This window comes from Pelodiscus sinensis, chromosome 9, assembly GCF_052426305.1.
Source record: "Pelodiscus sinensis isolate ZL-2025 chromosome 9, ASM5242630v1, whole genome shotgun sequence".
NCBI lineage: Eukaryota > Metazoa > Chordata > Testudines > Trionychidae > Pelodiscus > Pelodiscus sinensis.
The window spans coordinates 29,714,963-29,734,334 of record NC_143060.1 but is presented as its reverse complement, the minus strand read 5'-3'; the positions used below and the strand labels follow the sequence as shown (position 1 = coordinate 29,734,334).

General features: G+C 34.9%; 1 protein-coding gene across 15 annotated transcripts in view; it reads right to left on the bottom strand.

Moving 5' to 3' along the window:
- Positions 1–19,372, bottom strand: part of ADGRL2 (adhesion G protein-coupled receptor L2) — a 538,071-nt gene that overhangs the window by 183,318 nt on the left and 335,381 nt on the right. Inside the window, exon 1 of one of the 15 annotated variants that reach the window (XM_075936336.2) lies at positions 18,048–18,992. The exons of the other annotated variants lie outside the window; for them this stretch is intronic. The gene's annotated coding sequence lies outside the window, so the exon portion shown is untranslated. Of the gene's footprint in view, positions 1–18,047; positions 18,993–19,372 lie in introns of those variants that run through there. 15 annotated transcript variants of the gene reach the window in all.

Here is a 19,372-nt window from a genome sequence, read left to right as displayed (position 1 = left end):
AAAGCCCTTGGGTAACATATAAAGGGAAAGGAAGCAGATGGGACTGGAAAGACCCGGAGAAGAGAGGCACCAAAAGGAGCAGGACTCTACTGAAGAAGTCTGTGCAATGGAATGAAGGCAATAAAAGTGACGAAGCTGTCCAGGAGTCTGTGCAAAATAAAGATGCAGTAGAGGAAGCAGAAGACTGACACCTGAAGAATAAAATACAACAGGGAAAAAGAAAATGCTTAAGAATACAGGGAAAGCAAGGATGCAACTGGCAGAAGAACTTACAGGTCTAAATTATCTCAAGGGTAATTTGTTTTCTTTAGAGTGGGCAGTCAGCATTTACCAATAATTGACATACTATTACACCGTGGGATCAATGTACAAGCATTATCTCATATCGTAACCACAGAGAAATATTATGGTAACTGTAAATGCTGACTTTAAGAAAGTTAACTAACCAAAATCACAAACTGTACATTCATTTGGTTGAAGATGGTCCAAAATAGCAATAGATGTGTGAGAAAAGAAATAATTCTAGCTACAAATTATATTTCAGTGATCAAATGGCAATACATGATGTGAGACAAGGGGCTTTGTGTATGTGTGTTCAAACACACACACAAGAAATATATTATCTGGAAGAACTTACTAATAGTTTAATGTTCTGCAAGTTACCATGCTCTATATATTACTGATAATTTTACAGTGATAAAAGAATATATAAAAGTTAACTATCAAGTATCGGCTATCAAGTATTGGCATGTCTGCTACAGTTTTTGGATAATTTTTTATTCAGAATCAAATCCAGAAGTGCAACAGAGGTATGACTGAAGTAAATGACTAGTTTATTTGTAATATATTATTAGGGACAGCCAAAGAAGGGAGATTCTTTGTTTTTAATTGGGTCGGGGGAAAGAGCTTTCAAAGTCTATTCTTCCATTAAACAAGAAGACTGATGACTCGCTGACAATGAACCCAGCTTTCTTATATTGCAGATTTTACAATACTATTTTTCATTGTATTGCCTATGAGTCAACATGCTCTCTAAAAGAGCCTTTTTTAAAATATGATACATTCAGTCGAGAGGTGAATTGGTGTGTTTTGAACTAAAACAATATTCAATATTCTCCAAAAAAAATATTCTATATGAAATACTTTATGCATTAAAGTACAGACTACAGCATATTTTTCCTCAGTCAGTACACCATAATGACCTCTAAGCTACAGATCGAGACCAAAAATAAGCCAGTGAATGTGCGATCCTGAACAGTATGTTTGTGCTTTCTCACACTGTGATCATCTACTAACTAAAGGAAGCATGTATCTGCTTCTAGTACACTAGGACTGTGAGCCAGAAGACTTCACTTCTGTTCCTGTTTCCTAACTCTGGTAGTGAGTTGCTGGGTGACTCCGGATAAGTCCCTTACCCTCTTTTTATGTCGTAGTTTTGTCACCTGTAAATCTGTGATAATACTGTTTACCCATCATTTGCAAATGCTTTCAGATTTTCAATTAAAACGTGAATATGTGTGTGTGTGTGCATTTATACACTCAGGGAGACATGGATTAGAAATATAAAAGCCAATCAATCAAGAATAAGAACTCATGGAATATCTTTCAACTTGTGTTTCTTTTTTGCTTATTTTGCTTTGAAAATATTTCTCTCTAACATACTGTCAAAGCAAGGAATAAACACACACTCCTAAACAAGTCAGCTAAACTGATCCTTTCAGTTATATAAATACTCTGGTAAACATTTCATTCAATTTTAAGAGTGTATTTGTCTTGCAATGATTATAGTTATGGTGTCAAAACCTATTCTCTTCAACATGTAACCAGTGAAAACATCAATTTCCTAAGGCCTGAGCACTGCATAAAATTTATTTGCCACATATTTTGCAGTTGAAACTCTATTAAGTAAACCACAATTAGGAAAACTGTATTATTTTTTCTAGTTGCATTGGGATGTCGCTTGTTAAAATACGGTCACACATACTGCAGCAGGGTAAGAAAAGTAACAGTGTTCTTCTATCATAGACCAAGGCATCAATAATTCAAGTTGATTGAGAAACGCTATTCAAAAAATGCTTAATTGTTAAGAATACGGTATTAGTAGCAAACACTGCAAAACAACTGGAACCTTCAAGCAAGTTTACAAATATGAAGATTTTGAACAACCAAGCCGTATTTAGTTGTTAGTTACCTGACTAAAAATCTAACCTCTAAGAACTACTTCATACAGAAAGAGGGATAATCCAGGCTACTATCCCAGCTTGCTGATCAGTTGTTACAGACCAGCTTTACTCACAGGAGTAATGACTGTTAATCACGCTACACTGAGTGGCCTAGGGCTTGCTTACCCAAACCCCTTGTTTGATAATTAAGAAGTGATTGAGAGAGATGCTGCCAGGGCTAAATCCCATTTACTTCACTATCACACACCCACACAATCTGCCCTATGTACCCAAAGTTCTTCTCCCTCTTCTCCAAACTAAAGGTGCTTTTTTGCTATGACTTCTGATAAGGATCTGAAGTCAGTAGAGTATTATGTACGTGTAAATGTACATGCAGGAACACTGCAGCTGCAGGCCTGGCAGCCTATCCTGTCTAGCCCTGTGTTACAGGATTTTGTTTAAATTTTACATAGTTTTGGTTTTATGGTTTTAACTCACATAATCTGTAAGTTTCCTTTTCAGCACTTGATGATTATTTTACTAAATGCGAAGCAATATATGAAACCTTATCAGTTAAAAAAAATCACAACAAAGGATAGGAATTACACAAAATCTTTTCACTTACAGGCCTCTGTCTGGAGTTGGTAATTGGTGTAAATGCACTGTTATCAAGGCAAGGTGCACATCTCCCTGGACCTAGAATGCCATCTCTCATAACTTTCCAGAGTCGACATCTAGCCCATTTGCATTCCTATACAGGGAGTTTGGACAAGGATTATTGCAATCTGGAGGCTGGCAAACCACAATTGTTCATCAAGCCCAGCACTTTCATGTTTATATGTCCCAATGTTTTCTATAATGAATTCAGTTTATATGCAGACACTAGAAAATTTCCAACTTAATAAGGCATTTCTATCATTGTAATCTACACTGTGCCAAGTTACTTTTTCTTCATTCCCCAACATAAGCAGTCAAGAAACAAAAGGGAAACAAACTGAACACCACCAAGCCATTTACAATCTATTTCTGAATGATAAGACTTTATTGCCCTTGTACAGATTAAAATAAACTATACGGGTTAATATAATCTTTAATTTATTCTCTCAGGGTTCTACGCTTTTAAAAAAGGGTGTAGAGAAATACAGGATCTTTTTCAACATTCTGTTCTTTGAAAAGTCTTCATTAAAATGGAGATTTTGACTTCCTGCCTGTAACAGAGAAAGGACACATTTTGGTTCCACATGTCTAACTGGAGATAGTTCGTTTTCAGATTCCAGTGATCCTTCTTATAATGATCTTATTTTTATCAAGTAACTAACCAATTTATGAAACTTTAGAGTGGGAAAATAGTAAGAGGAATTACCTCCATTTCCTGATCAATAATTATGGTATTATAGCTTTGTTTTATTATAGAGCAACTGAAGAAATCTAGCTGTCAAATTAAATTTGCAGCATGGAAATAATCTTATTTTTCCAGACCTATGAATGTCAGATAGCATTTGTATATTATTCCATATATTAAATACATATTTAAATACTATCAATGGATAATATCAATGCATTTTTAAATACTATCAATGATGAATTCTAAACCATAAACCCATAGCAGAAAAATATGTTTTCCTATAAGGGAAAGATTTATGTGTGTCTGTACATAGAATGAAACGTCAAGTCTCGCTCAGTAAAAGAACTTCTCCAAGGATCAAACAAATGTAACTCAAGGAGCAAACGTTTTCGGTTTAGGGAGAAAAGACCTCTTTTCACCACTTATGAGTTATAATTAGGCTCCAAAGTCACACGACATATCAGCAGAATGCTGTCTTCAGAAACACTAGAGTCAAATGGTATCACCCACATGGATAGCACTTGAATATGTTTAGAGAAAACCATCCTACAATAACATTTTTTACATTACTTATACATGAATAATTCTCAGATATGAAAAAACTATGGAAACTAGATTATATGAACTAATTAGGGATGGAGGTGTGGCATTTAGACACATGATTTTTTTCTCATCAAGTAAAGCATTAGCAAAAAGCAGAACCTATGAATTTTTTAAACAAAACACACAAAAAGAAATTTAAATATAAATAGGTAAATAATTACAAATCACTGGAAAGGTTTTAAGAAGCTGTTACAATAATCAAATTGTACTACACCAAAATTAACTCATGAATGACATTTTCTTAATTTCTCCAAATCAACTGCTAATTCATTTCTAAATAAATTTAATAAAATGTGTACTCCTAATATCTTCTACTAAATTTAAGGTGACATTTTAATTTATATCTGACTTTATTTAGTCATGTTAAACTTTTTCTCCAATCAACAGTTGTTTCCAAAGTGGAAATTATATCAAACAAAAATACCGACAGTACTTTTAAATGCAAGTACTAATTTTTCATTTTGCATAACACATCCAGTATGGTGAATGCTATAAGAACAAGAATTATATGGCAGCTTGACAACTACTCAGAAACAAAACTAACCATAGCCAGACACTAAACATTAAGAAACTATATTTTAAAAATCAAAACACCTATGTACACCCACTTACAGTCGACCATTAATCAACATATACTAAATAGGGTGATCTTCCTAAATCACAGTATTATATACAAATTATAAACCATCATATAACTTACAAACAGTTTCCATTAATTTCCTTATATGATTGTATACACTGATATTTGTTCGTATATCAAAAATAGTTTAAAGTTGGAAAAGATGTTGCTAAAAACATAATACCTTAATGTGTAGCAAAAATATTTAACTTCCCTGAAAATGAGAGTTAAAAATGAAGAATTTAATTCACAGGTGTGTTTCTATGGCACATTGCTCTGTTTTATTCTATGTTGTGGATTTTACATTCCATTTGCCTAATACAAGTTTTATTTATCATGATAGATCTGCTCTCTAAAACAGACAGTGAAATACACTGCAAAAAACTAAAACTATATCCTCTCTCTATGTATGAATGTTGTCTACGGGCAGTTAACTATGATTTGGTAGAGTAGCTTCATTTTTAATGCACTTTACTATTAAAATCTTAAAAGCACAGACTTGCATTTTGATTTACTGTCATGTGTAACAGCAGAATATTCATTTAAATAAAAAGATTCAGTATACAATTTGTGCAAAAAGGCTAATAAAAACCCAAATCTGTATGGCAATGGAGATCTTTTTTATTTCACATTTGTATATAAACATTTTAGAACTATATAATTAAAAGTGTAAGGGTTCTGCATTTAATTAAATGCTATTGTATAATATTATATGTTATAATTTGTCTTCCTAAGGCATCTAAAAGTAGTATTTATTTACTGAAACATGCAAGTTGACAATGAATTAATATACTGTTAACCTATTGCTTTTTAATCTTTCCATTATGAAAAAAATATATAAATTCAATTTTTAAAGTGATGGTTTTCCATGCTGAACAACAACCGGGCTTTTAATACAATTTATTACATTTTATGATGGATTTTAAGTTTCTTTCCACTACTTTTATTTTTCATTTTATTCTGAGTCTTGACTTTATTCATAGTCAATGCATATAGGACAAGTGTTGTCCTCAGCTATACGGGCATGGCTCTTTCAGTTAAATCGATAGGTGCCCCATACACCCCAAGTGTAGAATTTGTCCCTTTGATTTTTATTTTTATTTTTAGGCAAAAGTTGCAATCCTGTCCCAAAGTCAAATATGAACAAAATGTCACAACAGTCCTCATACCTACGGATGTTTCCTAAAACAAACTGTGTTACTCTTAGCTCACAGAATCAGAGGGGTAGCCGTATTAGTCTGAATCTGCATATACGACAAGAAGTCCTGTGGCACCTTATAGACTAACATATTTATTGGAGCATAAGCTTTCGTCTGACACAGTGGGTCTTTGCCACGAAAGCTTATGCTCCAATAAATCTGTTAGTCTATTATGTGCCACAGGACTACTCATCATCTTAGCTCATAATTGTTGTTCTTCATGAAAGATCCAAAATTATAACGCTTTACTGCTCCACTCTATGCATATAGAAAATAAGTGAATTACTAATTACAATCCAGTTACCAAAGTAACTAAAAATTAAATTTTGAATAATCCATTATTTATTTTAAACCTTAAGGAGATGAAAGTTATTCACTAAAACACATCAGTATGTTAGCTACACTAGCAATGTTACTTTATATATTTTAAAATATTGGCAAGATTTGAGCATGTTTTTACTAGTTTTCAGTAATCACTTAACAGTGATATGAATTATGTGGCTACAAATTTGTCAGTATTCTTTTTCCCCCCTCTATCAATACCAATATCATGTTATTGCATTCACATACACTTTCATGAATATAATATATGTTCATGCAAATATGTACATACTTGTTGGAAGGCACTTCAGTAATGAAAACAGCAGTGTGTAAATTTCCTTAATTTGAAAGACCTAATTAAGACTTCATCTTCATATAATATGCAAGCAAGAGAAGATATTTTGGTGTTTGTTATTTTTTAAAAACGGATTTTAAATACACATCTTCCCTTTATTCAATAATTTGCATCTGAAACCATCTAAAAATCTATAGTAGTTATATTTATAATTTGTATTTATAAGTTCAGGTACAGGTAAATCTAATTTACAACAGGGCCTTGTTTTGATCTATCATTCCACTTAAGTGTCTTCCATTGATAACATGTAATTAGTTTGATTAAATGTAACTAAAATCACAATACATTGATTCCCACACTGTATCCTTTTCGGGGGGAGCATAGGGAGGGGAAGAAATGAGGAGATGGAAAATGTTAAGAAGTAGGCAATAGCTTGAAAGCTATCCAAAGGGAAGCAATTCAAATACCACATTTTGTGGCTTTCATTTCTTTTCATTATTTAAATGATTCCTACACCAGATTTCAATAAAATAAATCAATGGGTAATGGTTCCTATATTTCAAAATACAAACTAAACTTGTAACTAATTAGAAATTGTGGTAGCTTCTGTTATTTAGTTTCTTAACAGACTTGTGTTCACAAGAATGTACCTAGCAACATCTAACGATAAGTAAAACATACATTTGTTTCATACTAAAGCTAAAACTGAATAAGATTATTTCATGCAAGTAAAAACTACTTTCAAAAATGCTTTCAACATAACATTTTAAAAACATCATTGCCCTACCTTCAAATTTGTGAAATTGCAAGTGTAGAGCTTAATCCTAGCAGTATTATCCCCACACAGAATTGAAGTTATACACACTCCCTGAAACTTATTGTATTTTGTTGAACAATCTTCTCTGGGCTGAATTTCTGAGTAATCCTTACCTCACAGGGAAAAAAAACCACACTGTGTAGGAAACAGATTATGTTCATTGCCTACCCATTATTCCTCAGTAAGATTAATTTTAAAAACCACTCTCTTTTCATCATAAACTAATATATTTTCACAAGCAAATCAGGATGCAACTTTCAACCACCAATACCTATCAAATTTTTTATAAAAGACAGTATTTATATATTTTCAGGAAATTTTACCGCTATAATCCTATTGGAGTGTAATTGCTGTGGCTAATATTCTTACCCTGTTATGAAAATGCTCCACATAAACGTGGCACTGAGTTGTTAAGATAATACATGATCATGCTGTGAGAGGGTAATACCTATACAATAGCCCTTGCCAATACTATAAATCTCTTTATTAGACAACAACCTATTACAGCAGATCTACTTAACTGTTTCCCTACTTAGAGGGCCATTTGGTGTTACAATAACAAGCTGACTTTTCACATTAGCAAGGATTAGCCAGTATAAATAATAAATCGGCACTGAGATAGTGCCCCGTTAGACATAGTAAACCTTTTCTAGGTGTTTAAAATGATAATCCAAAATGCAATAATAAGACTGCATACCATTGTACATATGTGTATTAAGTTTACTACTCTGAAGTAAAATGATGGAAAATCAACTCTCAAACCAATTTTCTTGGGGGATTTAGTACAAGGAAGCATGTTATTGAGTGCTGTTTCTGTTTTATAGAATGCACAAGTATACATAATGGTTTCTCTCACAACAGTATAATAGCAAATAGCTTGCAAACTTACTGAAATATTTTAGATGAAAATTATTTCCACCATTTTTCAGAGTTAACTAGTGCAGAATTTATTTAAATACCACCCATTATGCTTCTTGCTCAGCAAGCAAAGCAATATTAAAAATTATTTTTTTGACAAACAGATCTTAACTTTTTTGAAGATCATCGTTTCAATGTCTCGAAATTTACAATGAAAATTCTAAACTTGTACTTACTGATCATTTCATTCATTGTTTCAAATGTAAGCCTTCTGGCTTCTTAAAAGAAGTGTTAATTATTTACAAATAATCTTATAACTCATTATTCTTCAACATGCATTAAGACAACAGTTTTCAAGAAATCTTAATGTTGGATTCTTAACCACTAGTTGTCCTGTTTAAGTACCATTGCACTAATTACTCAATGTAATTATGAAATTCACTAACATTACTGGTTATTTTGTAAAAGCATAAAAATTAAAAGAAAATTGCATCTCTTAAGAGGCCAATTATAATTAACATTTAAATGGAAAAGATGTATGTTTTCTGCTTAGAGTCTTTGCAGACAATTTTGTATGTCCTCCAAGTTCTATGTTGTCTATCTGACATCCACAAGACATTTGTTGAAACAGAGGAGGCAGTTTATGCAACTAATGAATTTGCTGTATTTTGCTTGCCAAGGCTTTTCATAACCATCATAAATGAAATAAAAATATCAATTTGACGTACAAGAACATCATTTCCTGCAATTCTTTTTTTATCATTTCCAGTAACAAAATAAAGGGACTTCTCTTACGTCCAAAACAATTATAGTGTAAATGTTGACTTCTTGACTTTTTATATCTTTTCCTGTTGTCATCTCTGTTAGTGATGGAAAATCCTTTAAACAAGCTTTCTTTCTGCACTGCATGAGTATGACAGAGTGCTCAATGAAATGAAATTGTATTTACTGGAAACATTTCAGCCCTCAGTGCCTTGATTATGTTGATTATCTCATATACAAGCTCCCTCTGCAGGTAATAAGAAGGATTAGCAAAAATATGTGAAAAATGTGGCTAGTAGCTAGAAATAAACCATGATAATTGGTCACCAAGTCCCCCCAAAATATCCTTTTCCTAACTTATCTGATCCAAACAGCTACTGGAGAAGACATACTTAAAATACTGTTGCTGACTCTACAGCACTATTCTTGCCCTTCGGCATAGCTATGTATATAGTTTTCTATCTAAATTTTCAAGATACACAAACTTCTTTTTCAAAGTCATCTAAATGCTTTCAGAGTAAAGAAAAATACTGTTCTGATTACACACAAGTTAACCTGAAATGACAGACCACCCAATATAAGACAACACATTCACCCTATCTGGTATATCTCCCAAACTTAAAAGCAAACAAACAAACAGCAGCACTGTGGCTGTATTTACCAAAGACGATAAGACTCCATGCCACCGTAAGATAGGTATCTCCACAAAGTTTAGAATCAATTAGGTTGAACACGGATATGTTAAGTTTTATTTAACTATTTAAAAATTAAGTCTATAGTAGTATGTATATAATATTTATGGAAGCAATCATCTTGTTTTTATAACCAGTTTTCATTCCACTGAAGGAAGATTGATTTTATGGCCTTCCAATGAACATATTCATTCACTTGAAATGTCCTTCATAATGTATATAACATGAATTTTCTTAATAAAATCTTTTCAACATAAATGGAAAAAATACTCAATGAACCTCCTGCACTCAGTCTAGTCTCAAACAATTAGAAAGACCTAAGTGTGGCAGCAATGTTAATGTCTTTTTCTAGCATGGAAAGAAAGAATTAGACTAGAGAGTAGTTAAGCTATCTTTCTTCTCAGTAGCAAGTCCTACAAGTAGTGACATTTAAGGGAGGACGACTAATCGTAATTTGCTGGTCTTGCTGAAAAAAATAAATATAATACCTAGCTCTTACAAAGCACTCCTTAACAGTAGATAGACTTCAGAACCTTTAATGTATTTATCATCACATCTCCCCTGTAAGGTAGTGTTACTACCCTCCTTTTTATAGATGGGGGATGTAGGCACAGAAAGGGCTAAGGGACTTGACCACATGTTCATCATCACATAGGAAATCTGTGGTGGAGCAAAGAAGTAATATCAAGCTAAGTCAAGTCCTAAACTATTGCACTTAGCACTGACTCATTCATCCTCTTTAAAAACTAAACTAAAAATATAGTTTGCTATGCTGTCTATATCAACTTACATTAAAAGGCCAAAAGAAATCTGAGAACACATATTCTATTGAGCATACAGTGGTTAGACAGGACAAAAAATGGCAAATTTTGGATACCCACTTCTAGACAATGGCTGGCACATGTTGAGTTCTTCCTGTGGCAGGAAGTTTTTAGTGGATGGATCAATAATCTGTCATTATTAGGTACTAGTATGTAACTCCTAAAATGGATAAAGCAGAGAAAAATGGGGCTGGGGGACAATCTCAACATGATGACGATCTTTGCAATATTCAACAAGATTATGGATTATGAGGGGGGAGGCTATTTTATTTTTCCACTCTCAAAGATATCTTTTTCAAACTCCTGTGAGTAGAGGCAGTTCTTCTATCCCCTCCAGTATCGCCCTGTATCATCTATAATATACTGTTTATTTCTATCCCCTCCCTTTTCTCAACTTAGCCAGCCTGACCATTAACAAACCAGAACATTAATTCTTCTTTCACTCACACCAGTTTTACATTAGTATAGCTGCAATGATTTCAGTACAAATCTACTTACCCTAAACATTTGCCAGTATAAGTGAGAGGATAATCAGGCCTTTCCAGTCCACCTTTAGGGAATACTTCAGCTACATCGTATCTGTAAACGTAAACCTTCTGATGTCTAAATGTAAAACCTACTAAACAAAATACTAAGAGCAGATCTTTTAGGAGCCATATGATTTGTTTGGACCTAAAAACTATGTCATCTCTTGTGTTCTAAACACAAACCTTTCTATTCAATAAGTTCAAATAGAACAGTAGAAATTAGATCTGTCTTCTGAAATGCAAAAATTAACAATTGCAATAGTAGTTGTATTGTTTAAAATTCATTTTTATTCAGAATTGACATTAATCATTGCTCAACACTGAGGAGAGGTTAGTGGGCAGCTGTGTCATAGTACATTATATAGTTATGGCAGCTAAAGAAAAAAGGATGGTGGGAAAGGGAGAATACTGCAATCGATGCTTGGATGGTAAGACCGTCCATGCACACCAAATCCCATCAACTACAAAGCAAGTATTAAAGTCTCAAACAAGGTCAGTCATCTCCACCCTCAGCTGCCAGGACCAATTTTTGACAGTAACGGATTTTAGATTATTCTGTCATCTAGATTTAGAGCAATAACCAGTTTAAAGTGTTGACTGATATGAAAATACTAACAGAAGACACAAAGAAAGGAAGAGACCTCTCTAAATTACATTAGTCCTGTACAGACTAACTCGGCTACCCCCTGAAGCTTCTAAATTAGAGTGAGTATTCTATCACATCTATAAGCAATCAAATAAATACAAGTAGCTCAGTTTTTAAAAAAGCACAGCTCACACACAGTGAGTTACTGTGACAGTAGTACAATATAATCTATGTATAGCTTTTGAAGATGCAAGACACAGCATTATCCTTTTCTCGAAAAGCCAACAATAATACCAGATAAAAGAACACCTTTCCTTATTTGTCTTCTTTATAAAGAATGGTGAAATATAGTCCATTATTATATAAAGTATCAAAATATCAAAAATCTTTTACTCTATACTACATTATAAGTTAGCATCTAAATATTGTCCTGGCTATAGAAAATTTCTTAAGACAACTTCTGTTTTGGCTTGTACTTGGCTAAGCATTTCTAGATAATCAGGACAACAATTAAAATGAAACATTAAAAAAAAAAACAGCCTTAAGTGTAAAATCCACCCCGTGTTGTTCCTGCAATCTGCCCCTATTCTCTTCCAACATGACAACTTGGGCACAAGAAAGATTTGTGGGCAATTATGTCATGCTACATTATATACTCAAGGAAGCTGAAGAGGGAAAAAAGGATGGTGGAAAAGATTTGTTTTAAAACTGTTTTTTTTTTAATGATATTCTTTTCTGAGGGGTTTCATGCTGCAAGGAATCTAACAAGACAGACTTAGACTCTGTCATGTTTACACGATAAAATGGAACAACACACTTCCATGAAAAATTGTACTACTTCATTACTTTAAAAAGAAAACAAATTATTTTAAACTTCATGCCACTAAAAAGACCCATGGAAAAGGCTGACTGGTTTTAAATAGAGCTCTATGAAGCTTTCAGCATTGAAATACAGAGTTCAGTTCCCTTCGTGCAAATTTTAATATTTATAATTGCTCCTCGCAGATCAAAAAAATCAATGACAAACAAGACCAAAAGATATCCCATTTTCCTCAACATACATTCCGGCTTCATACCGTAATTAATACTATTCTCTGTAGAGGGAGACATTTCATCCTGGTTTAAAAAAAAACACCTAACATTTCCCCTACAGCAGAAATCTGATTAAATCATCCCTATTCAGTGACATTTGTCCTCTCTTTTCAACCACTTTCCTCATAAATTTCAGTAACCTGACTTTATGACGGGCTCTAACATGTCACGTAGCCCATTCATGTAGCAAAATCAGTTCTGGTGACTGAAAGATGCAAGAGCAAACTCCAAAGTACCTAGTTAAATCTAGACTGCAACAGCTTTTTCAGATACAAAAATTCCATTTCATAGTTTATAAGTAATAACTAAAAATAAAACACTAACACCAATAATACTCCACAAAAAAGTTTTATATTAAGAAGTAATGTTTCTATTCTGGTGGTAGATGAGCATGATTTTTACACTACAAAAAGGAATGTGGACACTGTTGGGGCCACTCTGAAATTACAATTTTATCTCTTGCCTTTCAGTCTGAAATGTCTGCTAAGGTATTTACAGACAACAAGCTAGACAGGAGAAATAACTAGTTGTGATCACTTATCTAAAAATAAATTATTGCTTTAGAGAATAGTATTATTCCCTCTGTTTTGTGAAGTTATTGTTAGACTTTCGACTTATCTGCAAATGCTATTATACGAATAAAAATAGAAATGCTTACATGATACAAAGGAACAATCAAATAACAGATCTGATGTGTAGCCAATTTTCTAACTATACATGAAACATGGTAACTTTTTTATAATATTAAGCAATTTAGACACTGCTGGCAAATTCCTACTAACCAACTTAATCTCATTTCTAGTGCTTTTCAGTGTAAATTGATTTCCCCATCCTAACCGCCACTCTTAGCTGCTCTGGTAATTGAACAAATTCATATGACTAAGATGGGATTTTACTTATCAGCACATAACACATAAAATCTTCTAAAAAGATGAAGTATATTACTTCATAAAATTGCACTTTTGTTGTAATTAAATAAATTGTATTTAAGCTTGCTCTGTACCACAAAAGCAATCAATAACATTTTGCAGTAGGCTGCACTTTACCTGCAGGTGTTAAGCATTGTGTTTGCTTCACTCAGTCTGCAATGCTCTTGATTATTAAGGCTTTCTAAATAATTTTTGGTAAATAACAGGCTTGTGTAAGTTGAATCATAGCAATAATGACTGATGAAAATCAAACAAGAAAGAAATCACGACACATGCAAATTATATATTTCTTCAGAGTCCTCAGTTTAAGATAATGAGCCATAACCTGGGCTTTGCTATAATTCAGAATCTGATCAAGGGCCCTATTCTTTAAGAACTGGTTTTAAATTATCAGTTTGTATCATAATAGAGTTGAATTCGCTGTAATACTCATTAAGCAATGCATTTTTACAACTTAAATCACTATCAAGAAAGCAGTATACACTGCTCAGCTCCAAAATGTTGGGACCTGTATATCACATACTGACAGGTGAAAAAGTGGAGCTTCAAAAAATATGGTGATTGAGCAGGCTCTTTAAGAGTGACAACTTCGATTTAATCTTTTTACTGGACACAGCTCAGACTGAAGTGTGTTCATTAACTAAAGATTGAATATACATATTCCTATAGATGTATTCAAACAATACAACAAGCCATACCTATATCTAAAGCACCACCTACTAATCTTATTTTAAAAACTGACAGAAACCAAATCAATATTGAAACCTATTTCAATATTAAACAGCATTGTTAAAAAGTACCGAGAATGGTCTTTACATAGCATTTTGCTTCTCCAGTTATCCCGACATCTACTTATAATAAATATAAATATAAGTATAATAAAGTGATTGCTAAAACCTTTTAGGTTTTTCTAGTTTAAGGATTTGAAAAACAAAAATTTTAAAATGATAGACTTGCTTAAAACTGTGCATAAATACTTCAGCAGAATATTTTGCTATTTTATGCTATCTTTTAAAGTCAGAACTGTATTAGTCCTACACAATGCTTAAAAAACATGGCATACCTAAGTAACATGATCATAATTTCACTAAAGCTTACTATAAAGTACTATGATTTTTAACTGACTGCTTGTCTACCTGTGATAATATGATTTCAATTATCTGCCAGATATAGCTTAACTTCTTCTCTTGTACTTCACCTGGTAACTTCATTAATGGCTACTTCAAGTTCTTGTTTTATCTGTCATCCCCACGTTCTTCCCAATGGAAAATATGATGGCTCAGGAAAATATATTGCAATTATTTAAAATCTTTTTAAAAGTCTAGAATTACTGGCAAAATTATCTTTACCTGGAACTACACTATGTTCAGCAAAAGCGGTTTAGAGAAAAAAATCTACAAAATGAAAGTCAAAATAATACATGGAAGTGGTGCAAGCAAAGCTAGTAAATACCAGCATCAGATCAACTTTTTAGGCCAAATTGTCCAGAAAATGTGGATCATTTTTTGCTTTTTATGCTTTAATCTCTGAATTTCCTAAGTGTACAAATTTCCCTATACTGGATGCACACTATTAATAGCTAGGCTTACTTAAATAAAAACATTTTCCTATGTGAATTTACACAAAATGTACTGCAGGCTCCTTATTTTTTCTAAAAGTGAATTTACAATCCACCAAATTACAACGTATTTACCAAACAACACTGTAAATTCTTCGATTACTCTATTTAAAAAGATTTAATCTTAGTTAAATAGGGACTCACTTTGAATGATCACATTTTTCAGAAACAAAATTCCATGCTTAGTATGTATTATTAAAAATATTGCACAAACTATTAAACCTTTTCCAGCCTGATTATTTTAATTTCAACAAATTATTTTCTGGCCTAAGAAATGTCCTCTAAATAATCCCAATTCCTGTTTAAAAGCATTGGAAGCTATAAAAAGAGATAAATAAAATGTGGAGAAAGTCCTTATTTGATCACTTCAGAAGCTAACTACTAAACAAACTTTGGATTTTAAAGCTCTCCTCTTGCTCATTGCAAGGAAGGAAACACCCAGAAGCTTGGTGTTAATGTTTCTGCTGATTGTGAAAATTGCTGCAATAAAAACTCCAACTGCTTGTTTTAAATTAAGACTTGCAAGACTACATGTAAGATTTGTATCTTTACATTAGTTTTTAAAACATTTGGAAGTTTGGTGGCTCGCTTTGATGTTGGTCTATTAATGAGCAGGGGAGCCAGAAGCCCCCCAAAAAATGTTTATTGCACATTCTCAAGTCAAAACCTGAAGTAATTGGTTTGTTCTACCCCACATGATTCAATATCCTGATTTTTCCCAACCAACAACTCCCAGAACTATCTGAATGTCTCTGTTCCTTTTCTGTTGCCAACACACAGAAACCCACGGTGATTGAAAATGGCAGCTGAAGTGCTGCTGCTCCACATTAATTTTTCTCTAAGTGGTCCAATTTTGTCATCTGAATGTTGAAATCTTTCTTCCACTGCATTTTATATCTTCAGAGATTTGTCAAATTTGGGATCACCATCACATAAACTGAAGTGCAACATTTTCAAGACAATTTTTAGATTATCCTTAATAGCACTAAGGATAATGCGCTTTCTTTATAGCACTCTGCATTCAAAGCAGACTAGTTAACAGCAACTTAAGTGCAATAATGGCAATTACATCAATATGTTCCTTTTATACCACCAAAGGTACACTTTAGACAGCTGAAGACATTAGGCAAATAAACTGCTGAAAATTACCTCAAAGTAATGACACACAATTTTAGGACCACTAAAACGCATCTATCTACAAAATACTGAAATGTTGTCCATTTAAGGGTAATAGACGTCTAAATATACTATGTAATTAACTACAGTTTTCTTCAAGACTGTTATTCCATGCAGCTCAGTTTCTCTGTTAAATGAAAGTAAAAGGAACTCTTTTGAACATTAGTAAAGAATACCTCTTATAAGAAAGGAATGTCATATTCCCTATACTACACAGTGTGAAGAATCCATGAACCTACAAAGCATTCAAAACCACTTTTTTAAATACATGCGCACAAAATAGATAATACTGTATTCATCTTAAGAGGTCTGGGAGATGCAAACTTGTTTTGCCAAAGTAGAAAGACCAGAATGCAGTCCCCAAGAACCATGGACTCTCTGGAAAAGGACTCAACTTACTGAAGGATAAATGCATTTTGCTTGGCTCTTGCTTTCCCAGATTATGAATATTGATATTTTTAGGATAATGAAAGGGTAGACTAAACCATAGTCTTTGTAAATATGGGGAAACAATATCTAATGAATAAAAAATGTGTAAATTGGACAATTATGGAAACCAATTTAAAACATAGTGGTAAATATTCTACACAGGCCTTGCTATACCTATTTTAAGAATAAGTAAATACAATATTTTCTCTAAGTATCCCATATTTATCCCATTAGATCATATTACAGAAAGTTATTTTTCACATTAGAAATGTACTTATGATAAAGATGAAATTGAAGGATGTGTCTTAATAGATGGTGACACTTTTTAAAATTACACATATGAAAGGTTTTCTATTATCCTAGTCTACATATTAAGGAGCAAAGTATGTTTACTTCAAAAGTTTGGAATTAAGTGCCTTTTATTTAAAGATTTCATTTTTCTCTGAAGTAATTAGAAGTCCTTCACTATTCAGACACTCTAATGACATAATGTGTAGGCCATACCCAAAGCAGGAGTTCCCTAGAAAAGGCTTTTTAAATCCCACTAACAGACAGGAGACACCAGAAGCAATGTCACTGTGGCTGTCATAAAAGGTCACTCTTTTCCTTGAACAAACCATTAACCAATAGAAAATAATTGTCTGACAGTTTGCAGGGGCTCTGCAGCAGACAATGTTTTTCACTCACATAATTACAAAACAGTAAAAGTTCAGAAACATAACCCGAATCCACCTCCCCATTTTATCCCTTTACAATTCCCACTGCCCTTTGGGCCTCTGCGTGGAAGCAAATGGAAGACAAGCTGAAATTTTCTCAATTGAGCTGGAGCTAAGAAACCTTTGATATGCTAATAACCCCCTTCAAACGGTAAGAATTCACACTTGCATTAATTCAAACAATTTGTGCAGAATGATGTGAAATGGCACCTCTTTTAGTGACAAGCAACAAAAGGAGGGAATCAGAGTGTCTGAAGAAACCAAACAACAGAACATTTGTTCTGCAGAATTCTTCATGGAGCGCAAAAAAAAAATGTCTGTTAAAAAAAAAAACACCATTCACCTGAACACCAGTTAGATATCTTTACTTTCTGACAAATCAACTATATCCAAACCCCACCACCACTAATTTAGATTTATAACATGATACTATTCTTGTTAAGCCCGGATACACTAAAAGGTGCCGTGTGACACACTTACTTTGTTTCTGTCTCCAGATGGCCCCAGCTTTCCACATGTGAAAATAAAAAAAACCCTCCTTATACCACAACTGGGAAGGATAATCATTGCTAACTGGAAGCCTCTACCCCTATGCAGTGGCGGCTGGATGGACTGCCTCTTCATGAAACTGATTTAGTTAAAATAAATCTGCAACAGGTAATTATTTACTAAACGGATGCAACTTTCTTCATTGCGCAACTTGGGCTCGCAGAGAACAGACTTGGTGGGGCCTGCTCTGCGCGCACACAGACAAATGAATGGGCTACCCACGTCAGGATATTACTCCTCTGAACCCAGGGAGGGAGGGAGAGGAGAGAGGCAGACTTGCTGGCTCAATATACAGGAAAGAATGTTGGATCCGACCAAAGAAAGAAAAGAGAAAAGGCTGCCTTGCTCCGGTAACGGGAACCATATGGCTCCTGCTGTTACTTAGAGCCAGGCAGGCTCCTTTGGAAGAGCCGCTCAGCCTGGTTCTTTTTCGGGGGTGCCCGGCAGGAGACACCCCTCCCCAGCTCTGAGAGTAGAGCCCTCACTAGGGGAAAGGTGAGGGATGGGAGGCAGTGGAGGATCCCCGGGAATTACTTGCTTCATGGCAAGGGGGAGCTGCAGCCTCCTCTGGCTCTGTTTTCGCACGGGCCAAGGCTCCTCTTGGACCCCCGGCTACCAAGTCAGATAGACCGAGGCACCGCCCCCCACCCTCCGCAGTAAGAGAGTGCGAGAGCCCGGCAGCTTGTAGGCTGCCCACGGCCCTGCTCGCCCAGCGCGGCCCGGAGCCCTTTGGACAGGATAGCTCAGCACCGCGCTACCAAGTCCGGCTGCCCAGGAGCCTAAAGCACCGGCTCCCCTCTCTCCTGGGGCCCAGAGGCTGTGGCCGCCCCAGGCGTCCGGATTCCCCAGGGCCCCACGACCCTGGGGCTCCTCCACAATCCCACTCTGGTCCCCCAGGGCGCAGACACCCTGCAAGAAGCCGGAGCCCGCCTCTGATTGTTGCCATGATCGGCCACCCTAGTTCACATCTGGCTCCATTTTCATGTCCCCGGCTCCTTCCTGGGCTGCCTGAAAAGCCCCTGTCGGCGGATTAGCCAGCCCCGGGGACTCCGCCTGCCCAAAGGGCAGCAAGTAACGATCCTGCCGCCGGCCCCCGCGCCCCGCTCCCCTGCCCGGTCTCCTGCCCCCCGCCCCCCAGCACTTGGATTGAACCGGCGCGGAGTGTTAGTACGTGGTGGGAGCGTGCACAGACCGGCTGCAGGAGGGTGGGGGGCCTATTCCTTGCCCGCCACCTCCCCAGTACTGTGCTTCCCTGG